Source organism: Euprymna scolopes, chromosome 22 (genome assembly GCF_053919585.1).
Source record: "Euprymna scolopes isolate OS-2025 chromosome 22, ASM5391958v1, whole genome shotgun sequence".
In the NCBI taxonomy this organism is placed as follows: Eukaryota; Metazoa; Mollusca; class Cephalopoda; order Sepiida; family Sepiolidae; genus Euprymna; species Euprymna scolopes.
The window spans coordinates 36,132,520-36,160,407 of record NC_136503.1 but is presented as its reverse complement, the minus strand read 5'-3'; positions in this window follow the sequence as shown (position 1 = coordinate 36,160,407).

Genomic DNA, 27,888 nt, shown 5'->3' with positions numbered 1-27,888 from the left:
TCAAAGTATACATAGATTGGGGTGTAGGGTAAGTGAGAACTCTTTATACCATTATATTTCGATGCCTAATGCGTCTCATTAGGAGATGGGAGAAGATGCTACGTAACATAATAAGGATACGGTGCCTAGCGATAGTAACATTAGGAGCAAAATAAAATATTGCGACTGTTTGAGGAGTTAAGTTGATCTCTGTAATATAGGAGGAGTATAGTTTTTATCATATAAAGGAGTTATGGATATAGTATATCTGTCATAAATCATTTAATATATGTGGAAAAAATATGGGATTGGACTCTAGGGGAGAATATACAGTAGGTTAATTAAAGGAAGATCCTTATTTAATACTATGAATTAGATTATAGCTATGGAAAGGGTTTACATGAAATAGGGGGTTATGCTATGTGAGTATATTTTAGAAGAGATATCTGAAATTATAACAGTCGTTTAAAGGAATATAAATTATTAGAAATAATAGTAAGATAATAAATGTGAGGAGTTAAATTGTAAAGAATACACTATAGAAAGATTTTATTTGAATAGGAGGACAAACAAATGACAGAGTAAGGGCATAAAGATACAAAGGAGTATTGGATGAATCGATATAAAAATATAAGGATTATAGAGTAATAATAGATAATAAAAGTTATAAGAGATACAAAATTATTAAATATAGGAGAAAAATAGGGGAATAAAATGGATATAAAAAAGTGGATATAAAATAATAAATATTAAAAATGAATATAAAATATAAATATCAAAATAGCTAAGTGACATCAAGGACAGAAATAAAATAAAATGAAAACATGACAACAAAAATATACACTGGGAGAAAGTTTTTGGAAGCAAGGAGTGGAAATGTTTTGCAAACATTTTTGGGTCCTTATTGAGTGCAAAGCAGTGTCGAACTCTATATATCTATAAAAGTGAAAATGTCTATGTGTGTGTGAGGGGTGACTGTGTGTGTACATTTCCCTACCAAATAACTCTGTCAATTTTCAGTCTACAAACTCCATATTTAATTTAAGGAGTATTTGACCTTTGAAAGCTTTACCAAATTCCTCTGCCAATTTTGGGTCTAAACACTTGAAATTTTAAACGTAGGTTACTTGGACATAGATTAAACTTTTTAATTTGATTTGAGCCCAAGACAATAAATGTTAAGGGGTAAAAATTAAGGTCAAAGTTTATAAAAAAAATGACTTCTGTGGTCTCTACCAAATTACTCAGCCAATTTCTGGTCTAAACATTTTAAATAATTAAAAGGGTATACAGAGATAAGGCAAATTTTTTAATCCGTTTGGGTCGAAAATTTGAGCTGCCAAGTGGTCAAAGTTCAAAAGATTTGACATTTGCGGTGTCTAGCAAGCTACTCAGTAAATTTTGGGTCGAATAATTTGAAAGGTATTCATAACGGGTATTCAGATATGCGGCAAGCATTTTAATCAGTTTTGGGGCGAAAAATTTAGCTGCCAAAACGTCAGGGTTGAAAGAGTTGACTTTTGCAGATTCTACCAAATTTCTCCGCCAATTTTGGGTCTAAATACTTGAAATTTTAGATTAGGTAACTTGGAGATGGGTAAAACTTTGTATTTAGATTTGAGACCAAAATAATAAATCTTAAGAGGTCAAAATTGAGGTCAAAGTTAAAAAATTACCTTTTTTTTTTTTTTTTTTTTTTTTTACAAAGGCATCACCACATTATCAAGGCCCAGAGGCCACTCAAGGATAAGGGTTAAAGAGTGTACAGTAGAAATTGGTCAATATAGTAATCATTAGTAATGAAAATTTGGTAAATTTAATAACTTATATGGAACGGCTCATCAAGAACTTATTTACTTTAGACTTGAACACAACCATATTGTAGTCAGCCGGAAAGCAGGAAAACGGAAGACAATTCCACAGGCGTGCAGTTCTAAGAAAGAAGCTTTGTTCATGGAATCTACGTTTAGGTTTAGGCACAGATAAAGAGTGGGGGAAATTATTGATAGTGTTTACAGCTAGACGAGTGTTTCTTGTGAAAGTTTGGCGAGGGGGGACCATAGATTGAAGCTCAGTTGAACACTTTCCATGAAAATAACGATACATCAGAGACAAACTCGCAACATCTCTTCTGTGAGATAGAGGTTGCAAGGAGGAGAAAAGGACATCTCCTACGAGGCTACGAAGTCTATTTTGAACTCTATCAAGGCAGGACAAGTCCTTTCTAGCAGCTCCTGCCCAGATGTGGCAACAGTATTCCATCCTTGGACGTACCTGGCTCTTATATAGGTAGAGAATAGCATCAGCAGTGAGATATCTACTGGATCGATAGAAAGATCCCACCATTTTTCCAGCGGCCTTGGCAACAGATTTGATATACGTGTTCCATTTAAGATCAGGAGTAATGGTCAAGCCCAGAAGCTTGTCAAAACTTGAGGCCTCCTGAAGACGAGAGCCATTCATTTCAATTGATGACAAATGTGAATTAGAATGTTGATGATGTAAAGAGAGAAGCTTGGTTTTAGATGCATTAAAAGTAACCAGCCACTCCTTTCCCCATTGTACTACGTGCTCAAGATCAGAGGAGAGAGAATTGGAGAGAACTTGGTCGTTTACTGTCTTAGATGTGCTACCATAAATGGTAGTGTCGTCAGCATAAATGTCTACAAATGATGTAAGGATATGATTTGGAAGATCATTAATGTAGATCAGGAAAAGAGTTGGGCCCAGGATGGATCCCTGAGGGACACCGGCATTAATACTGTGAGCTTCTGATTTTTGCCCCTCAACTACTACTCTTATGAACCTATCAGAAAGAAATGATTTAATAATTGAGAAGACTTTTCCAGCTATACCATAGCTAGCGATCTTATGAAGTAAACCTTTATGCCATACCCTATCAAAGGCTTTAGATATGTCAAGAGCAATTGCCCTAGAAAGATTGCCACCGTCGAGAGATTTGCTAATCCTATGCGATATAACTGTAAGGACATCTGCTGTAGATCTAGCAGAACGGAAACCATATTGAGTGTCACTAAGAAGGTTATTTTTGTTGAGATGTTTGATTACTTCTGTATTTAACACAGATTCTAGCAACTTACTCATGACGCACAGGAGACTTATTGGCCTGTACTGAGAGGGGGATGAGCGATCACCTGAATTCTTAAATACAGGGCATACTGATGAGATTTTCCAGGGAGATGGGAAACTATTCTCCTTAAGACAACGTTTAAACAGTTTTGTAAGTATGGGCGCTAATTCAGGTTGAAGTTTTTTGAGTACTATAATTGGAATACCATCAGGGCCAGTTGCTTTACTCGAATCAAGGTTTTTGATTAGCTTCGCAACATCACGTACAGATATACGTATATCACATAGCGTGTTTTCTGATACAGGAGGAAATATTGGAGGTTGGCGGTCTTGGTCGCAAAGGGTAGAATTAGCTGCAAAGTTCTTGACAAAGAGTTTGGCTTTGTCTGATGCTGACGAGATTACCTCAGGTCCATTGATAATAGTTGGGATGGAGCACACGCTTCTATTCAGGATTCTGTTTGCTATTTGCCAAAACTGGTGGGAACCAAGCCTCTGCTCAGCTACTTTGGACTTAACAGATTGAGCATACAACACTCTTGCGTTCCTTATTACTTTCTTACAATGGTTGCTGGCAGTCCTGAAAACGGCTTTAGTTTCCATACATCTATTACGTTTGAAGCAGTGGAAAAAGTGATTTCTGTGCGCAATGGCAGCAGCACATTCTGGAGAGAACCATGGCTGGCTGTTAGGTTTTTGCTGAAACTTTTTAGAGGGTATGAAATGGTCAATACCTACAATTAACCATTCAGTTAGGTCTAATACTATAGAGGACACATCCTTTTTAAACATGGAATGCAGAGGTAGATCAGATATAAATGTACGGAAGCTATCCCAGTCAGCCTTAGTGTATCGATATACTGTACGATGAAGAGGTACGTCTGGGGACTTATTACATTTCATTTTTATCTTAATTGATACAACAGAGTGGTCGGAAGATCCAAGAGGCGACAGAACAGAAACTGAACATAGTTCAGGGCAAGTTGTGAGAAAAAGGTCTAGTAGGCTCGCATACTGGCCGTCATTATCGGGCACACGGGTAGGTTCCTGAACAATCTGAGTGAGGTCATAGACAATGGAGAAATCATGACAGAACCTCCCCTCATCATCGGTCTTGTTTGAGTGGGTCAACCATTCGACGTTGTGAACATTGAAGTCTCCACATACGTGAATGTTAGCTGAAGGATAAGTAGAAAGGACTTGGTCAATTTTCTCAGATATGCTTTGAAAGATAGTAACTCCGCTGTTGTGGGGGCGATAGAGAGTAAATATAAATGCAGTAGTGTGAGCTAAAGCAACCCGGAAGCACATATAGGGTAAGTTAGGATCTTCCCTGGAGATGTCCCTCCCACATGGAAAGCTATCTTTAATATAGGCACATATTCCATGCCCATGGCGATCTTGGGGGTCAGATTTAGAAGTTAAGTTAGAGTATCCTGAAATTGCAAACTCATCTAGGGAAATAGCCTGTCCAATGCCAGTTTCACTTAAAAATAAAAGGTCTGGTTTAGTCTCCTGTAATTGGGTTTCAACCTCTGGAAGGTTAGAACGAAGACCCCTGATGTTGGAGAAGGAGACATGGTAGTAGGGGTCTACGTTGGAAGTTGGAGAACCGGGTTTAATCGTGTATTTTTTCTTGAAACTTGTCATGATGAAATTTTGGAATTTGTGGACTAGGTCGACAGATTTACTTAGAGCAGGACAGAGAGGGGAAATTAAGAGAGAAAAAGAAACGAAGAATTTTTTTTTTTATTTGTAGCTGATGATAAGGTAAAGCCGTAACAATTACCCACTAGTATGGCATCGAGAGGCCCCACCAGAAGCTACTGCATGGTCCAGAATCCATTCACCAAATGGCAATACAGCAGCCCCAGTACTTTGCACCTGATGATAGGACAGCCTCCTTAGTGGTTAATCCAAGGTTCGGGTCCCTGACTATCAGGCGGATAACGTCAGCCCAGACAAAACGTTTACCTCCAGCACCCTTACTAGTGACATGGCTACAAGGATAGACATAGAAACAGAAAATTTCCGCCATCTCAGTCAACTGTTCGCAAAAATACTGCCAACCTAGAAAACAGCTTTTTCTTCTCCCTTTGTCCGAAAAATCACTCATTTAAAAAAATGAGGACTGAGGGACAAATAAGAAGAAGCGAGAGTAACAGGAGCTGCCGATAACGCATCCACAATGCGTTTTCTACTCTCCATTAAAAAAAACAAAAAAAAAACTATTAAGTATTGTACTTAATAAAAGTCCAACGGACGTGTTTAAGGGGTCGCTACGAAATTACTCAGACAATTTTCGGTCTAAACATTTGAAATTTTACATACAGTGTATTCATATGTAGGGCAAGTTATGAACAGTACATAAGGCCCGAGCAAAGCCGGACTGAACTGCTAGTATTTTATTAAAAAAAAATAAATAGTTATTGTGTGAGAAATACTCATAACATTTTCGCCGTGTTTATAAAATAGTGCTCAATAATAAATACAGCTATTTATATTAATATTTATTTATACAAACGTGAACAGGCTTCGTTATACTGGTATGACAATATTTTACATCTGTAGTTATAAATAACTAAGATCTCGTCAGGCGAAAATTATGTTTAAGCATTCAGGTGGAAAAAAGAGAAAAGAAGGAAATGAAAAACTTTCGACCAAAAACTGAAAGTTATGTAATCTATATATCTATAAAAGTGAACGTGGCTGTGTGTGTATCTGTGTGTGTCTGTGTACATTTCCCTAGCAATAACTCTGTCAATTTTAGTCTACAGACTCGAAATTTGATATACAGGGTACTGAGATTTGCTAAAATCTTTGTGATCGGTTTTTAGACAGAAATTTGGCTGTTTAAAAATCAAAGTTCAACGATTTTACCTTTTAGAACTCTATCAAATTCCTTCGACAATCTTGGGTCTAAACCCTGGAAATTTTAAATATAGATTCCTTGGACATGGATCTAACATAATAACTTGATTTGAGCCCAAAACAATAAATTTTAAGGGGTCATAATAGAAGTCAAAGTTAAAAAAAATTGATCGCTTTTTTTTTTTGCTCAACATACACCCCCCCCCCCAAACACCCGGGCAATGCCGGGCTGAAATGCTAGTCTTATATAAAATTATATCTTAAAAAGCCGTTTATATGTTAAAGCTAAAAGGTTTGTCATATCAGTGTAGTGAAGTCTGTTACACGTCTGTATATATATATATATATATGTATATATATATATGTGTGTGTGTGTGTGTGTGTGTGTGTGTGTGTGTGTGTGTGTGTGTGTGTGTGTGTGTGTGTGTTTCTGTTTGTATCCGCATGAGTGTGTACGTGATTAGACAGATGGAAATTGTCACAGTTTCTCAGTTTGGGATTATGAATTGACAGTCTTCGTTAACTGTATCGACATATTAAAATTGGGAAACTTCAAAAACGGATGTATTGATTCGGATAAACAGTTGTAAGATGGATCTACGTCTGAATATGACAGAACCTCCCCACTGTTTAATACTTTTGCTGGTATTTCTGACTCTCTCTATATAAAACTTTTAATTCTAATGTGGTATACTAACTTTTCCTCAACTTAGAATATTTATCTTTCATTATTATATAGTCACTACTGGGCGCACATCACAATGGTGGTATAAGAAATCTAGTGGCAGCGACGAGTCTTGAAAATGATGAGCGTCGTGGTCGGCTATCGAATGTTGACAATAATCAATTAAGAGCTTTTGTCAAAATCAATCCACGCACAATTGTTCGAGAACTTGCTTCTGAATTAGACGTAACGCATACGGCAATGTTCAACTTCTTGAGAGAGATTAGAAAGATAAAAAAAACTTGATAAATGGATGCCTCATGAATCAAATGGCAACCAAAATAAAGGCCGTTATGATGTGTTATCTTCCTTTCTTTTATGTAACAAGAACGACCCGTTTCTCGACCGGGTTGTGACGCCGATGCTCAGCCCAGTGGTTAGACGCTGACGAAGCTCCACGACATTTCCCGAAGTGCTTGTGTGTGTATGTGTGTGTGTTTTAGAATATTTATTTACGAAAATTACTTGAATATTTGTAATTCTATTGAGTATATTTGAATATATTGAATTGAAACCTCTAGTTGATATAACCTATTCATTGCTGAGCTGATGTTACTCGTAGTATTGAAACAATTTTCAGCAAGCATATAGAATCTGTATATTTGTGAAATAATATTGACGTATGGGAATTGAAGAATTAGTCAACTGAAATAGTTCATATAAGACACATAGTCATAGACTTTGTGTGAGTGTCGTGTGTGTGTGTTAGTGTGTCGTGTGTACGTGCGTATGAACCTTTTGCCTGAATAGAAACACAAGTTTAACCAAATTTTTTGGTCAGAATTTATCGTTCCAAAGTCATTTATCTTTATCAATAATTTGCCACCTGAACTCATAATCATATCGGCAAAACCTTTTTCCAATATTTAATATTTAATCAAGTTCAACTGAGAAACAGACTGTGATAAAACAAATATAATTACCCTTGATTTTGTTAGATTATTGATCGAATTTGGTCGCATAAGAATAAATTATACACGCTCAGTTTGAAAAATAACGGGGCCCTGCGTGAGACATAGGCGAGAGAGATATATACGGATCTGTTATCATCTACTATTTTATATTGGATACGTATGACTCTATTTAATAATTGTATTTATACCTTTTCTTCAAGGCCTACAGCTATGAGGACTGGGGAACGAACGATTAACATTGAGAAATGAATAAAAGACTCTCTAGGTATCTGATCTTGTTATGTGTGACATTCAGGGCGCGCAGTTGTAATCACCGAGGAAAAGATGACGATTATGAAGAAATGAATACAAAAATTATTGTTAAACTAAAAACTCCTCCCTACACATCTGATCTTGATCCGTGTGACTTTCTCTTGCAAAATCGCAAGGAGACTAGTAAGAGAGCCCGTTAAAAAACATGTTATCCGTCAGTACTAGTATAAAAGGTTGAATTGCTATAGTTGTGAATTAATGAGACGGAGAATATGATGGGATTTTGCATTGACCGCAAGAGGTTGATTTGAGTGAAGAGTGAGGAGTAAAGAGTTCTTGGAATTGAAATGAATTGTTTCTTGCCACAGTTGTCCAAATATTTATTACAGAGAATATATATATATCGTTGAGCACTTTCTGTTGAATTAAAAAGTCGGTCAATTTAGCTCTTATGCGTAGATCATCGTATAACGATTTGATCACTGTCTGTCTGACGTAATGAACATTTAAATTAAAATGTTTAAAATTCAACGCTATTTCACATGATTAATGGTAGCCGAATGGATACGGCCTCCGCTAATCGAGCCAGAGATGTCTCGTGTCGCGGGGTTCGAATCGTTCGACTGGTAGTAATCGTGACACCCTGCACTGAAGAATCCCGAAAGGATGAAACACTAGTGTCTGTAGGTATTTAATTATTATAGTAAAAAAAAAATAATTATGACAGCCCCTTTAAGAAATACGTTTCTTATCGTTGAGCACTTTCTGTTGAATTAAAAAGTCGGTCAATTTAGCTCTTATGCGTAGATCATCGTATAACGATTTGATCACTGTCTGTCTGACGTAATGAACATTTAAATTAAAATGTTTAAAATTCAACGCTATTTCACATGATTAATGGTAGCCGAATGGATACGGCCTCCGCTAATCGAGCCAGAGATGTCTCGTGTCGCGGGGTTCGAATCGTTCGACTGGTAGTAATCGTGACACCCTGCACTGAAGAATCCCGAAAGGATGAAACACTAGTGTCTGTAGGTATTTAATTATTATAGTAAAAAAAAAATAATAATTATGACAGCCCCTTTAAGAAATACGTTTCTTATCGTTCAGCACTTTCTGTTGAATTAAAAAGTCGGTCAATTTAGCTCTTATGCGTAGATCATCGTATAACGATTTGATCACTGTCTGTCTGACGTAATGAACATTTAAATTAAAATGTTTAAAATTCAACGCTATTTCACATGATTAATGGTAGCCGAATGGATACGGCCTCCGCTAATCGAGCCAGAGATGTCTCGTGTCGCGGGGTTCGAATCGTTCGACTGGTAGTAATCGTGACACCCTGCACTGAAGAATCCCGAAAGGATGAAACACTAGTGTCTGTAGGTATTTAATTATTATAGTAAAAAAAAATAATTATATATATATATATATATATATATATATATATATATATATATATATATATATATATATAAATACAGACCAATCAACATGATGATTTATAAAAATAAAAAATGAAAATAAAGGTTAGCTAACCAGGTTTCGTTTCTCACTCAACAGAGCTAAATCGGGGAAAATACGATTAAAAAAGTTTGTATGGTTTGCCTAACACCCATAAAAGGGGGCACAGTTGAGACCCATATTATCTATGATAGGGTCCTCTCAACATAAGTTAGCTAAATGGTTGACAAGTATTTTAGAACCCGTTTTGGAACGTTATAATTTATTTTGCATTAAAGACACTTTTAGCTTTGCTAACTTTATGCAAAATTATTCTGATTCAGAGAGATTTATGTGTTCTTTTGATGTTTCTAGTCTTTTTAATGCATTACATTGTTAGAGACTATTTGTGCTTGCGTCTTATATCGGAGTAAACTTCTAACTCCCCAACTCCAGAAAATATTTTTGTAGAATTGATAAAATTCGCCACCATATCAGTTGAATTCAGTTTTAATGATATTATGTACAGACAGTCAGATGGTATGGCCATGGGTTCCCCATTGGGACCAGCATTGGCTAATATCTTTGTGGTTTTTCATGAACAGGGTCTATTATCTGGTTTGCATAAACCAGATATTTACTTTCGTTACGTTGATGACACTTTTTGCTTATTTGACAACAAAACGAATACGGATGTTTTTTTGTGTCCCTCAATAACGTTCATCCAGCCCTTAAGTTTATGGTAGACAAAGAAACGAATTCTACTCTTCCGTTTTTGGATGTTCTTGTGTCCAAGACATCCTCGTGTTTTCTTACTTCTGTTTATCGTAAACCAACCTTTACCGTTCTCTATACGCGTTGGGACTCTTTTTGCCCTACAAACCAAAAATACGATTTAATTAAGACTTTAGCATATAGGGCCTTGATGATTTGTTCTAAAGTTAATCTGGATGACAAGCTTAAATTTATTACTAAGACCCTTTGTAACAATGGCTATCCCTTAGACACTGTTGTAACTACTATTAATAAGAAAGTTTCCAATTTTTATAAACCTAAAGAAATTATAGTTAATAGATGTCCTGTTTACCTACGCTTACCTTGGCTAGATAATATCAGTGACCGATTTGCTAAGCAAATCTCTTTGTCTGTGCAACGGTGTTATTTTGCATCAAATCCACGTGTTGTTTTTTCAACCAGCCATATGTTGTCGTCCATTTACAAAGATGTTCTCCTCCACCATAATAATTCTATTATGTATTTATTTAAATGTAGTTGCAATGCGCACTATGATGGGCGAACATCGAAAAGATTAGATTTCCGTTTGAAATAACATGTACCATCAAAGATTCGTTATGAAAAATTTTCACCCTCCGATGTTCTGAGTTATACGTATGGTTCTGCAATTTGTGAGCACCTTATAAATAACCATGCGTGTGCCACGAATTTCAGTGCTGACGTGTTTACGATCTTGAGTAAGTCGCACTCGCCCTTTCATTTAAACATTCTAGAGACTATTTTTATTAAGTCTTCGAGACCTTATCTTTGCAAACAAAAAGAAAATCTTTTAGGACTTAATTTAATTTCTATGTCATTTTCCCCCCGTTTATTTTCGCTTTTTTTCTCCCCTGCCATATTCATGACTTTTTTTAATCGTATTTTCCTCGATTTAGCTCTTTTGAGCGAGGAAAAAAACCTGGTCAGCTAACCTTTATTTTCATTTTTTTTATTTTTGAAATAATCATGTTGATTGATCTAGAAGTGTAAGCCATTTTGAGTTTCAGATGGTTCGCTGTTACACACAACTCCTGGTAGGTGACTTGTTTGTAGTAGACAGTTCCACAGAACAAAATATTCTTACCGTGTTGAAACCCGGGAAAAGAACATATGAAATTGCTCCAGAAAAGGTTTAATATTTATGAAGCAATTCTGGTTTCTGATTGGCTGGTAGCAGAACGTGAATTAATTCGATTCGTCAGTTCTTAGCAGCATCGTTAATAAATAGAATCGTCCGACTGTGTGGGATCATATCCCATTAAAAGGTCCAAAATATTGCAACAATTGATCTGTATTTAGCCATTATTTAATTCTGTACCCCCCGAAAAAGTTCCATATATATATATATATATATATATATATATATATATATATATATATATATATTCCTGATATAAAGATATACAAACATTAATAATAATTGAATTTCAACAAGGGTCGTTGATAGTGCTCAATCAAAAATGAATAATTATTATTTAATTAAAACTTTAAAGCCCCTTTAAGAATACTTAAGGGTGGAACTAAGGCAGTCAACTAGCGCCCATGCAATGTTCACGACTTCCGCTCGTGTGATCACTCTAACTTGTTATGTATTCGCCTGAATTCGACGTTTAATAGTTCTTAATTCCCTTCATTCCCGTGGCAATTGTTTGGTCGCCCTAAGGTAGAGGCTCAGCAAAAGATGGCTTCGTGGCTGGGTTCGAATCTCATGACCGGCAGGAATTGCTGTCCTACACTGATGATTGCGTAATCATGAAACACTTGAATAACTATAATTATATATATATATATATATATATATATGTGTACGTGTTTGTGTTTAAATCATGCCTACCAAGTTACAAGTATTAAAACGTACATTACCATATATTGCTTTGCTGTATGCTTTTATTTACCTATCGAAACAGATTTTTTTTTAAAGTTAAACGCTGAAAGAATTCAGAGAAACTTATAAGAATTAACAGCTAGAATCCCAAAATGGTCACATATCTTATACTAGCCAGGTTTAACTTTGTTTAATTTTTATTCTAAGGAGTATTTTTGCAGGATTTTTAGAAGCATAATATTTACACAACATTGCATTTGAAAATTAAAAAATATCAGATTAATACTGAATATTATTCATAGTTATTTATATTTTTTTCTTTTAAGGTCTTTTCAACTCATTCGCCTTAATAAAAGATTAGTTACGCAACATTCCATAGATTCCAATGTCCTCTTCAGACGTTTTCAGATTAAGCCTTGAATGTTAGACATTTTCCAAAATCAAAATCATGTGATGAACATTGATCAAAATTGGATAAGAGAACCTTAGTACCATTATACTTGTAAAGCAACGTAAATATGGAACAAAACTTCTTTTTTGTTCGGGGAATAATTTTCACCTGCCATTATATTAATACTATTTTAGTGTTTTATTTCATATAAATCTCTGTATCCTTGACCCCCAAAATCAACATAGATTAGGCCATTTCTGTAATGATTGCGTTGTTATGCTCGTTCTGTGCAGTCCTAGGAGATCCACCCTCTCAGGCTTTGCCTTCTCTATTTGAGAAACGGGTTATTTTATTGATAATCGCTTGAGAATGCTGACGGGGCTGCCCAGACACTGTTTGCAGGTCATAGTACCCCTCCTCAGAGGCACTGACGTCTCAATCTCACTTTCCGACTCTGGTGTCCAAGTTCTTGCAATGGGAGAGAACTTAATACCTACTACGTTATCGACAAACTGTGTATTATGCACGCAGACAATCATTGACTTTATATATTGTATTCATTGAAATATTTTGATTGCTGTTCGTGTAATCTTGCACGCGATAGATGTTCGTCAATATTCGGAATAAGCACAAATTATCTCGCTGGTTCATCCCAGGAAACACACCAACTAATCAAAAGTGTTCAAATTCGTGCGGTTAAATTGGCTCATTGATTCGCCTGACTGGATTAACCCGGCCACCTTAGACAGTAAATTATATAAACTCTCACACAAAGACATGTGCGTGGTGGCTTAGATCACCTTACGTAAGCTTTTAAAGGTTTCTTATAAATAAGTTTTTCTATTTTTCTGTCGACGTCAAAAAGAAGCACACGTTTTCACTTTGCCAATGGGTGATCCCGTATGGTATAAGCCTACCATAATATCATGATGTGAGTCACCACATGGCAAAAGTATACATTTATAAATATACATATATAATATATATATATATATATATATATATATATATATATATATATATATATATATATATATATATATATATATATATATATATATATATATACAAATAAATAGATCTAACTGAAAACTTCATCGGCATTAGTTTTAAACATTTACATTACATAAGCTATTGACGTTGTTCGTTTCTTTCAGAGATTGGACTGAGTGACAAACTCGTATAGGATTCTGGGACATGTTAATGCATCAAGAAAGCAGTAATAGCATTTTTACTAAAGCATATTTGATTTACCCCTGAATATATATTTATGATAGAATAACTGTCGCGGGATGGGTAAAACTAATTTCCATAACAGGACAGTGTTGCACCGTTCCATGTCCCTAACAAAGGTTAAAATCAATATATAATTATGTAGAAGTGTATATCTAGAATCCTTATTACAATATTGATAACAATCTATTGCGTGATTTTCATTCTAGAACATGTCAAAAATGTAAGGCTTAATCTCAAGGCATCGTAAGAAGAAATTGAAGGCTAGGGCTTAATTTGTTTCTTATAGCTATGGATCAAATTCAATGCAAGTCTGAAATATTAAAATTCCAAATGGGTCAATATCATGTCTTAAAACCACTCTAAAGAAAACATATTGCAACTAAGAGAAAGAGAAAATTGTAAGTTTGGTGTTAGCTTTATAGGACATTTTAAGTGGAGAGATGTGCAGCGAAATATTTATTCACTTTACATTTAAGCTTATACGTGTTGGTACAGTTAAGGAAATAGTAGACAGGAAGGGAATTCCATAGACGAGTAGTTTTAATTAGAAGTTATTGCAGGAAAATTTTGTTGAGGTTATTTAAGTCTGGGGATGGCACAACTGCAGTCTATCCTATTGGAGAACTTGTACATTATTTACTTGTATTTTCTATTTTTATGGAAATCGCTCCACACATGATATAAAACCACTTGTTTTAAGGAGCTAAAATTACTTCTTCAATGTAAACAAAAATAGCCAACAATAAGTGACATATCATAGGTTGCGACCCAGAAAACAGCAATTCTTCTCCATTTGTCAGAAACATTTCATAGAATGTGAATTGTAAAGGACAAAAGAAGGAAAGCAAGGTTTACGAGGCTATCAAAATCAAACTCAATGTCTCTCTCTCTTTCTCTTTTATTTAAACACTTCCTTAGTTTATTACTCGTGTAGTGTATTAGACTTTATATTTTAAAAATAGCTAAATTGTTGTATTTCATATCACAGTAAACGTGTTTTCCTCTAAAAGTGGCCCGACAATTATTACTTCAATTTTTAGAAAAGAATTCCGTTTTTATTTTAATATTTGTTAAACGTAAATTTGCAGCAAGATTCAGAGGTGTGAAAATAATGCGAAAAAAACGGTATTTTTTCACATAGGAATATAATACGAATTACGTACAAGCAATAGAATATTCCATTAAGACACGAATGATAACGGGGTTTTACGTCATGTAAAAAGTGAGTGGAAGAGAAGCGATATTGATTTTGTCTTTTTCGAAGTCCGCCGGGGTTGGTCAAGAAATTGCAGCTTATCTCGATGTACATTGCTATAAATTTAAGATAAAAGTTAACTAAACCTGGAAAAAAGATAATGGCGGCATTTTTTTTCAACTTTTGTTATTGTTACGAGGAAGAAGAAAAGAGAAAACGGCTGAAAGACGTAAATATCGACATAGCAATATGCCAATTGCTGACATAACAAGACAAAATGTCAGCAAGAGATATTTTGTTGCGACCTGCAATCGAAGAATGCCTTCAAACTATATTACAAAAGGAGTCCTCTTTTTTATTACGTAGGAAAGCCGCCGACGCTTAGAGCAGCAGCCGCATAAAGATACACAAATAACCAAACAAGCTGTAGAGACAAAGATAGATACTAGGGCAGAGAAGTAGTTTTAGGAAGGACGTGCTTAGAGACTCAGAAGTATTCAAGATGTGTTCAGAGGAAGAGAGGTGTTCAAGACGAATGTTCGAAACCCGAGGGTGACGTCCCAACAGAGACGAAGTTATACGTGGCCGGAGAAGCAGAGGTTACAATCTTTTGTTAAAAACTGAAACATTCAGTTGAATTTCTTTCCTCTTCGTTTCTTTAGTTTCCTTGCGATGAAGTCTACATGCTAACGACAACGTTACTAATAATGGCACTGGTATCCAACCACACAAAAAAAATCCTATTAATAATTTAACAGTAAATTTTCTTTTCAAATACTGCATTCATCGTGTGTAAACATCCATTCATTAAGTATCATCTGAATTTATCATTTGGATTGTTTGGACTACTATTCTCATACAGAGTGCAATTCTCACGACATTTTGGATGATGCAACCTCTGAGTTTCTTCAGATGTAAATTGCAATCTGCAAGTAACCGTGGCGTAACAGATAAAGTACTATGTAATTCAATTTTAAGTGACAATTTTCTGGATGTTGAAGGTCCAATCCACGGTACGAACGATACTAAGCTTACAACTGCGAATTCCTTAAGAATGGCTGACAGGACAAGAGCATGCTAACCCCGTGGATTAAATATTCTAAATTCGGTTCAGATTTCCGAGTTCAACAAAATACAACTGAAGAAGGTCAGTGGTTACTTCATTTTTTTAGAATAACTCACAAGATGAAGAGAGTAGTTCGAATAATCACAATAATCTAAATTATCGATTCTCATCTCCTATATAATATTTTCACTGCGGAAATTCCCCTCTGGACCAAAGTATCGTAGTATGCCACATACTAATTCATTACGTGTAGGCTATTAACCATTATTTTATCTGATTTTCGAACACAATTTTAGACACATTAAGTCGTTATTATAAAATGCTACATTACATCCTAGGAGCAACACCATTACAATCGAAAGAAAGGAGTCCTTATTTTTCTCTATAAATATTTAGTTCTCCCACTGCTACCAGTTGACACCAGGAGGAATTCTACGTTTCCTATGATACATTGCACACATCGTAACTGGTTATTACCTACATCTCAAATTCCGCCCATTTTGATTGGTTGATACCTGACTATTCGTATATTCCAGAATCCACTTCTACTATAAATAAATGAACGCTCTAGAAATTATACTATATGGCGTCTCTATTAATAGAAGAAAACTGTGCAAAAAAATAACTAAATTAAACATTTTAACCGACTGTCGTCTACATATTACAAAGAAAAACAAACAAAATTATCCATATTAACCGATTGGAAAACAACAAAATTAAACATATTAACCAACTGGCGTCGCATTCTAATGATTACAATCGTGCTGAAAAAACAAACAAAATTAAAAATCTTACCCGATCGGCATCTCTAAAAAAACAAAACAAAATAAATGTAAGCATATTAACCGATTGTCGTCGCTCTCTACAGATTACATTCTAGCTGAAAAAAAAAACAAGGAAAATTAACAAAACAAACAAAATTATACATATAAACCGATTGGCATCGCTAAAAGAGACAAGAAAAATAAACATATTAACCGACTGGCGTTGCAGTGCACTCTACAGATTACAATCGGCTGAAAAAATATAAAAACAAATAAAAATAAACATATTAACCGACTGACGTTGCTAAAAAACAACAAAATTGAATATATTAACCGACTGGCATCGCACTCCACAGATTATAATCGTGCTGAAAAAAATTATACATATTAACCGTTTATTATCGCTAATAAAAGAAAAGATACAACATATTAACCGATTGTGGTCGTTCTCTACACATTACAATCGTGCTGAAAAAAAATTATACATACAAACCGTTTTGCGTCGCTAAAAATAGATAAATCAACAAATTGTCGTCGCTCTCTACAGATTATAATTGTGCTGAAAAAATTATACATATTAACTGATTGGCGTCTCTAAAAACAACAAAATTAAACATATTAATCAATTGTCGTTGCACTCTACAGATTACAATAGTGCTGAAAAAAAAACAAGCAATATTACACATATTAACTGATTAGCATCGCTTTATACACAAGACAATAACTTTGTTTTTTCGTGGGTAAATTTTAATATTAGCTTCACCTCCATTCGCCTATGCGAGTATTATCATTGCTACATCTAAGCAGATGCACCAGACACAAGTCTATCCCTCTAAGATAGTGTCTAAAATAAAAACTAATTTAATGAGTCACACACTGTCTACTAAGCCGGGACTTTTGGCACATCGTCACAATGTTTCATCCCTATGCTTGTTTTAAAGTTACTTCTAAGCAATATGCTTTGACAAACTTGTTGCACTTGTTCCCCATCAACATAAATCCCGACGATTAACTTAACTGGCAGCAGAATGAAACCCCGTCACTTTAGAGGTTTTCAGATGCAGGTAAGATTTTTAACTCTAATATTTTTTTAAAAACTGCTTGCTTTTAGAAATAACATCCTTGCTTCCTGTTTTTCGACAGTACTGACAAGCAGAAATTTAAATGTAATGTGAACAAACATCTCGATGCACAACTTCCAACTTAGGGTTTCTCAATAAATATGGCTACTGATTCACTTTAGCACTTTACGCCAATGCACGTGGTTTGATGTGAATACAAGTTAAAAAAAGGAAACAAAATAATATAATTATTAAAATAAACTTATTCAACGTCATATATGAGACATTCCTATTTTCTTCGGAAAATCATTCACTCATCAGCTTTTGTACGTCTTCTGAATGTTTCTATTGCACGCACAAACACTATATGCAAGTTAAATTCGACTTCTCAGTACCAGTGGAGTGAGGTGAAATAAAACTATTTTACATAAACAAGACAGTTAGATATATGTGTGATATGTATTTGTGTGTATCTGTGTAAAAATATTTAACCGATAAACTCTTAAACTGGCGCTACTGTTTTAGAGGTGGATTATCTAAGGGAGATAACTCCCATTGACTAAGAAAAGCATATTTTGCAATAAATAACGCACGGCTAAATTGAATAGGAAAATGGCATATACGAACATGCCGCATTCATCCATGAGACCGATTTTGTCAATCTTGATGATGGCAGTATACACACGCGACCCATCGAATGTAAGGTAAAGATACCCTTAAATATTTATTAACATTGAAATATCTATGTTTTGAATTATTAAAGAATAAAGCTGTTAAAAATAATTAACGTTGAAATTTACATATACTGATTAATAATTACGATTAAATAAAAAAAAATGTAATGTCTTATTTTAAAATAAAGGGTTTTGGTCTTATGCCAAAATATCTGGAAATTTGTGGGGACCAAGATTGAGATGTTTCGGCGCTTCGTTTTAGAGGTGGACTTTCTTAGTTATCATCCTTAGATTATCCACCCCTAAAACAGAAGCACCCTGAAACTACTATTCACACAATATTGAAATGGACAGGAAATAGTAATCATACATCAAGAATAGTTTATAACGAGTAAAATCTTTGTTTGGATGGATGAATAACGCGTACAGAAATATGTCGGCAACTTGAAATGCGAAATATGCATTTTAACTCGCCGAAATATTTCTCTTACTTTTGTGCATGCGCAAATTCATTCATAACTTAAAGTGGGTTGCTTTTAAATCTTGCTTATATTTATGTCGATAGATCAAACAGTAGGAAACTCGGTTGGAGCACTAAATGTTTTGGCTTCGAGTCTAACTAATGGCACTCAAGTCTTTTTATTACTTTAAAATCAGTACTTTATATAAGATACCATATAATGCTCAATAAAAGACGGGCTGTGTAATAATAAATATAAAATCTGAATTAATTAAGATATATTTAAGCGTATTTATGACCGGGCAAAGCCGGGCTCCCCCGCTAGTATTGTAATAAAATTTATCAAAAGTTCTTGAAATCATTTTTAAGAAATTTGATTTTGAATAAACAGACAAAATGCCTTTAAAACCACGTTGAATACGAAAATGTTTTTATTAAAAAATATGCTCGTTATTAATCATTGGTTCATTTTATCTTGACATTTTCTTATTAATTTCTGATAGTAAAATATTAATCACCAAAAATGCATTAAAAAAAATTCTACCATTATTTTGTGAATCATAATAAGAAATGGCAATGCCTCGTGGAGTGATTTAAGCACCGTTCAGATATTATCAAACGATATAAGACGGAGAACATCTTTCTCGTGAATACTGTTGTATTTTTGTATGTTATTCTTACAGCGTTACGGCCGAAAAACCTCCGACCTTCTCGAGGTACACTTTGTATAACTCAATAATTTGTACGGAATTTTCGAACAGAAACTTTCATTTAATTCAGCTTTCTCGTTGCGTTACCGTGATCGGGCGAAGTCTTTAGTAATTCGCCGGTACTGAGTCTTTAGTAATCCGCCGGTACTGAGGATTGAACCTTAAACCTCCAGAAAACTGTTATTAAGAGCTGGTTATTACTTAGCATTTATATGCGTTGCGCTACGGGTCCTTTTAAGCAGAAATCATTCATCTTTATGTCAAGATTTAAATGCTATTATTTCTTCTTCCTTCTTATGTGCTGACTTTGAGACATGGACTATTTGTTATCAGGCGTCAATCATTATTGCTATCCATTTTTCTAACTCACTGGTGTTATCCGTATTTCCTGTATGAAATACTAGCCTGGCTGCTCGACGTTGCCAGGGTGTTTGGAGGTGTGTGTTGAGCAAAAAAAAAAAATAATAATAATAATAAGTGATAGTAGGCAGGCAGGCTCGAACCCGTACAACGAAGGAGGAAACGAACGTTAAAAAAGTGACGCCTTTGCTGTTGCGCCCATTATCAAACCGGAATTGACGTAGGTTTTATATAAGACTAGTCCATCGAAAAGAGGGAATGATTTTCGAAAATATCGGCGAAAAAAAGCGACCACTCCCTGTACTCCCTGCAGAAATGTGCCCAGTTGAGGGCGAAGGAATTAATGTTTTTGGTCAATTTTTCGATATTTGTCGTCCGAACGGTTCAGCTCCAAAACGATATAAATCTCCTGAAAATCCGTCGCCTCTGTCGAAAGTTTTAGGCATGCATACATACATACATACATACATACATACATACATACATGCATATATACATACATACATTTAAACAGATAGGTGAGATTTATATTATAGAAGATGTTCCTATTTACTTACCTCCCCACAAGGGTAGAGACACAAGGTCGATTTTTAATGTGGGAAAATCAAGGTCTCAAAGAGGGCACTCTAAATAGGAACAGAAATAAAAATGGTCTCAGTCTAGAAGGATTTCTCCTGCACTGACCAAGGACAGAAAAAGTGAAGTGTAGTATCAGAATAGATACTACACTTTATTCTTAGCCAAAAGGCCAAGATCAAAATTATGTATCATGTAGATTGCCATTCAACTATTGTGATAACTATTTTCTATCACAATTTTACCAAATTTGCTATTTCCTTGATTTCGTCATTCGTCGTTTGGGTTGTGTATATTTAGTAGATGCAGATTAAACCATGATTCCTTCATACTCACATTTCATAGATTTAACGGTGATTAGCTTTTTGAACTTTAAAACCACAATAAAAATCTTCAATTATTCCTTTTTATGAAAACCTCTACAGAAAATTGTGATGCCAGTTGGTGTAAGCAGCTATTAAAAATACTACTTCAAGGGCAAAAATAGCCAAGGATGTGTACAATAAATAGATTCTGATCCAGAAAATAGCAGTTATTTCTCCTTTGTCAGAAATATCGATCGTGGAATATGAGGACTAAAGGACAAAAATATAGGAAGCGAGAGTTACAAGACTGTCATTTTCTACTTATACCATCTGATAAAAAGATTCTGTCTTATGCCGACCTCTACCTCAAGTGACGAATAACTCCTACATAAGATATTTTAAGTGTTCCCCACAAAGCTCTTTATAATAAAGTCAATAGAGCACTGTCAATGTACCTATGAAATACGCATACATGCTATATAAACGCTTCTTAGCAGATAACGTTTGGTAGTCTTGTATAATATAAATCTCACCTGTCTGTTTAAATGTATGTATGCATGTATGCATGTATGTATGTACGTATGTATGCATGTATGTATGTACGTATGTATGTATGTATGCATTTATGTATGTCTGCCCAAAACTTTCGACAGAGGCGACGGATATTCACAAGATTGGTATTGTTTTGAAGCTCGACCCTCCAGCCGACAAATATCGAAAAATTGGCTGAAAACATTAATTCCTTCATCTTCAAATGGGCACTTTTCTACAGGGAGTGGTCGCTTTTCGCCGAAATTTTCGAAATTTATCCCCTTTTTTCCATTGATTAGCCTTAATTTAAACCTTTGCCACTTCCGGTTTGACAATGGACGCAACAGCAAAGACGTCACGTTTTTTCACGTTCTTTTCCTTCTACGCGGTACGGTTTCGAGCCTGCCTGCCAACTACCACCTTTTTTTGCTCAACACACACCTCCAAACACCCGGGCAATGCTGCGCACACAGGCTAGTCTTATACAAAAGTGATTGTGCGATGGCAATTACCTTGTACAATTCCATTTAAACATATCGATAAGAATTTTCTATATATTCAATTGGATTTCTAATGGCACTGAAAATTGAAAGATTTTGTCGAGATTCTTTGTGAAACATCCACAACAAATTAAGGAAAGTGAAAACTACGTGAAATGAAACGAACATGTTTTTGTGTAATTGTTGTGATTGTTTTGTTAATAAAATCGCATGACATACATTTCTTTCCCTGTTGCAATTTATTTTTTTTCGAAAAGTTATTGTTGTATTTACATTATTATACAAGTGTTTTGATTATGGTTTTCGAAACACGCAATCGACAATAATATGTAGTTTGTTTTTAAAGAAATAATTTAATGTCCGCAAAATGTTGTGTCGCCTATACGGAACCAGAATACAAAAGCTAAATGAGAAAACTGTTACAGGAATGTTAATGACAATTTATTAGTTGTCACATGAAGCTGTAAACATTTAATTTACGGAATTTTAAGTTCTTCAGAATAAAATAAAATCTCTAAAACTAAATGTAGAATAACACATTCTCTACTTGCAACGTATAAAAATACCTTTATTTCTGTGCGATCATTAAAGTGTCAGAAAAGAGATTAGTAATAAGAATATACAGTAGAACCTCGGGATACGGTGGCCCTAGAATACGTTTTTTCATGTTACAATGTGGAATACGATGTTTTTCCGGCGCCTGCTTACGGTATGTTCCCCGTCTTACGGTTTTATTTATAACGTTATTTGATTATATACACGTTTATGCAATATATACTGCAATGTATTATGTTACTAATTTTTAATGCTGTATCCCGGGGTTCTGATGTAACTGATTACATAAATCATAAAAATATTAAAATAACAAACTTGTAAATAAACTAATACCATATCAATAGAATTATATAGAATCAAAAGTTTAAGTAAAGGATCAAATAATTAATTGATTGGTTAATTAAGTTGCACTTCGTGAGGTCCAAAAGTTATAATCTTGATTCCGATATTTGAATGAGTCATAGTGGAAGCTAATAAGTCAGTTAAATTTGAAAAAATCCAAATGTTTATCTTTGAAAATATGTGGTTTAAAGAATAAATATTGTAATTTCTTCAAATTTTTTATTATAATCGTCAATTATTCTCGTTTAACACCCCCCATATATATATATATATATATATATATATATATATATATATATATGTGTGTGTGTGTGTGTGTGTGTGTGTGTGTGTGTGTGTGTGTGTGACAGAGAACACATACACACACTCAGCAGAAATAACCTTCTTAGTGACATGCAATATGGTTTCCGTTCTGCAAGATCTACCGCAGATGTCCTAACGGTTATATCTCATAGGATTAGTGAATCTCTTGACAAAGGCTTCCTTTCTAGGGCAATTGCTCTTGACACATCAAAGGCCCTCGCGTAGGTATGGCATAAAGTCTTACATCACAAGATTTCCAGCTACGGTATTACTGGAAATGTTTTCTCTATCATTAAATCATTTTTCTCTGATAGGCTCATAAGAGTAGTGGTCGATGGACAAAAATCAGAAGCCTGCAGTATTAATGCTGGAGTCCCTCAGGGGTTAATCCTAGGCCCAACTCTCTTCCTGATCTACATCAATGATCTCCCTAAACACATACTTAAATCATTCGTTGACAAGTATGCTGATGACACGACCATCTACGGCAACACAGCAAAGGCAGTAAATGACAAAGTTCTCTCTGATTCTCTCTCTTCTGATCTCGAGTGCGTGATTCAGTGGGGGAAGACGTGGCTGATTACCTTTAATGCATCTAAAACCAAGCTCCTATCATCAACGCTCTGATCCCCATCTGGCATCAATTGAAATGGATGGTTCTCGTCTAGGAGAAGCCCCATGTTTTGACAAGCTTCTGGGCTTGACCTTTACTCCTGATCTGAAATTGAACACGTACATCAAGTCTGTTACCAAGGTCGCTGGAAAGATGGTGGGATCCTTCTACCGCTCCAGAAGATATCTCACTACTGATGCAATTCTTTATCTATATAAAAGCCAAGTACGCACAAGGATGGAATACTGCTGCCATATCTGGGCAGGAGCTGCTAAAAACAGCCTATCCTACCTTAACAGAGTACAAAATAGACTTCGTGGCTTAGTGGGGGATGCCCTTTTCTCTTCCCTGCAACCTTTCTCCTACAGAAGACACGTTGCAAGCCTATCTTTGTTTTATCGTTATTTCCATGGAAAGTACTCGTCTGAGCTCCAATCTCTAGTCCCCCTCGCCAATCTTTTACGAAAAACACCCGTTCAGGTGAAACTACTGTCAAAACTTTTCCCCACTCTTTATTTGGGCCCAAATCAAAACGTAGATTCCATGAACAAAGCTTCTTTCTTAGAATTGCACGCCTGTGGAACTCTGTTCCGTCTGCCTGCTTCCGATCTGACTAAAAACTGGATATCTTCAAGTCTAACGTAAACAAATTCCTGATGAACAGCACCTTAAGTAGACACTTTTATTAAATCCCTACACTAACGTACTGTACATGCAATAACCCTTACCCCTGAGTTGCTTCCGGGCCTTGATAAGTGGTGATCACTGTGTAAAAAAATACATACACGCATATATGTGTGTGTGTGTTTGAAAATTGCGAAGCTATCACCACAAAATTGTCCCATTTTAACACTTTACAACAACTAAAATCATGTTTTACATATTGTGAAATAAACATAAAATTGTTGCTTGCAATTAAAATAAGTTTTGCGTAGGTGGCTAAATTCTGTCCTTTCATTTTTTTTTATTTCTGAACTTAAATTTATCAAGTTACTTAATTCTTCATATATATATATATATATATATATATATATATATATATATATATATATATATATATAGCTATAGACATATATATATATAGCTATATATATATAGCTATATATATATAGCTGTATATATATAGCTATATATATATAGCTATATATATATATATATATATATATATATATATATATATATATATATATATATATATATATAGCCAGTAGAGTTTAGTTTCCTAGAAGTACATCCAATGAAACAACATGTGTCTACCAAAATAGTGCTCAATGAGTGAACAGAGCAGGTATATTCATGCTGAATTCAATATAAACTTTTACGTAGTGTAAATTTTTACGAAAAAACCTATAACTTAGGAACATGTAACAAGCGGTTGGGGCTATGAAATATAACTATGCGTGTAGAGTTTGATTGAAAAAGGGAATTTATATGGTAAATGTATTCATGTCTGTCTCTACTTTAGATGTATCATTTGGTGGCAAGGTACAGATATATATGTATATGTCTATATTTGTATGAGTATGTATGTATAAGTGTATTTTAGGTATGCTGGTATGTTTGTATATTTTTATAGATATGTGTATCTATATATCTGTGTGTATGTTTGGATATGAATGTATTTCTGTGTGTATTGTATGTAGATGTATGTATATGCATATATATTTTCTGAACTATTAGAATAGGCTGCCTCGTATATGATTGTTGTAACAATATAGACTGCAAGAATGTATGAATGTCCGAATGTTGTTTATATATATGTTATATGTGTATGTATATCTGTGTATGTATATATGTATGTATGTGTGTATATGTGTGTGTTTATATATATATATATGTATGTATATATGTATGTATATATATATATGTACACTCGTCTGGACTGTGATAGCATAATATTGAATGTACGAAGGGGTTACCACGCTACAGAAGTAAAGAAAAACGCTATTATTCGTCTCTGTATGTCTGTAATGTGTGTGTGTATATATGCGCGGGTCTGGCAAAATCTAGACATTTATAAGTATATTGATATATGTATATAGGTACATGTGGTATTTAGATAACTTTCGTGTTTTATATTTATTCATAGTTTGTTTGTTTATTTGTTTTAATTTTATTTTATTTTTATTTTTATTTCATTTTATTTATTTTTGTCTTGTTTTATTTACCTTAATGTAATTTTTAGCTCTATTCCTACGTAGTTTCAGAGTTATTGTCTAGTTTCAGTATGTGTGTTGGAAAAAAAAAAAAAGCATACAGCATGGATTCGCTTTTGGATATACGTATTAATATGTGTGTGTATGTGTGTGTTGTATGTGTGTTGCATGTGTGTGTGGGTGGATGTAGATTAAAAGGCACCGGTCAGTACTTAGCTGACCATCGCTAAGGTTCTTAACTTACAGACTCCAAGACAAGAAAACTAAATTCTCAAGTACCTTATGCCATAAACACCAAAGGTTAGCTTGGAAAGGGAAAGAAAAAGATGTTTATTATCTTCAAAAGACCTCACTCATCCTTTTACCGTATTTTATGACTCCCACCCAGGTTGCATGCTAACTTGATAAACGAAATAGGAAAATGTATTTGGTGGAAATATCACTTTCGACGGTAATTCTTGGCCTGAAGACGTAATCCCCCAACGTGGGTGATTACAGAAACATGTATGCACATATGTAGCCATTAATGTTTGTATAAATAAAATTAATATATATATATATATATAGCTGTATATATATATATATATATATATATATATATATATATATATATATATATATATACAGACATAAAAGAAGAAAATTAGTATTCCATAAAAACATTCATCCCTATTTAAAGTTTCTGCTTTCTTCCCCAACGGCCATCACTCAGAGTAATACAAAGTAGCAGATGTGAAACGTCGATATTTTCCACTACTTGATATTCGTTTGTTTTATATATCAATCTAGCTATTATATATCACAATTGATCAAAGAAACATTGAAAATCTCAGAGTTTAAGAGGAACCATATTATATGGTAATTTGAAAAGGCCGCAAACCTCGGAATGCAATTCTACTAGTCTCTCTTAAATGAGAGACGTACAGTTAATCGAAAATCGGGAGTTATATTATCTCAAATAGGTCAATCAGAAGCATTCGTTATTAATAATAATAAGATTGTCTATTTACTTATTTCCTCTCTTACCGTCTCTCTCTTTCTACACACACACACACATACACACACACACACACGCGCACACACACACACACACACACACACACACACACACACACACACACATATATATATATATATATATATAATGTTACCCACATACAGTACTGTTTCTTTGTATCACAACTCATCAGTGTGGCTTGACATACACCTTCCCCAGCCGTGGATCGAACCTCCAACCGTCGCATTGACAGTTGGCAGTTCGGACCACGAATCAATGCCATAAATATTTCTCCTCGAGTGTGTATTAAATCCTCACCTCCCCGTCGCAACATTGCTCTAACGATCAGTTTGCTTACAACAAAATTAATAGTGGACTTCGCTTAATAGCTTAAATACGCGTAGGGTGAAAATATATTTACAAAGTGCTCAACCCAAAGAGAGGGGCTTTAATTGTCACCCACATACAGTACTGTTTCGTTGTATCACCACTGATCAGTGCGGCTATATATGTATATACATGTAGATATACCATTTATTATAATTCCAAATGCCAAAAAAATGGAATCAATATACACATGGATTTTATTAGTTTTTTGTTTGTTCTATTTTTTTAGGCAGACGTCTAAATTTTCATTATATTACGTATTACGCGTGTTTCGTTCGCTAGCAAAAATCACTATACAACTTTTGATGGACGAATATATATCCCTCCGAAACGTTTAGAAAGTTTAATATGTGGAATGACATGACCAAATTTGGTACAGAGACAACAATGTAGATATATAAAGTCTGCAAAAGACATAAATTTAAAAACACAATGTAATGTTCACGAAAACATCCTCACACACACACACACACACACAAAATAATTCAAAACAACGTTGGTAATGGCTCATACCACCGTCATGTTACATAGGAAAAGAGAGAGAGAGAGAGAGTGAAGAGAGAGAGTGAGAGAAAGAACCTATGTTACCTGTTGGCCATGTAGAAACGTAAAATCCTTTGTCGAATCTCATAAGAATCGCTCCAATTATTTTAAAATTATAATCCGACCATTTACTTATTTATGACGTCTCTTGCTTTAGTTAATAATCTAATATGAACTTGTATAGAAGTAATTCTAAAGAATACCTAACATGAATCTACAGAGTGAATTCTCCTGAATATTACATTATTTAGACAATACAAAAACGGTCATTTTAAACTTACAAACCATTGT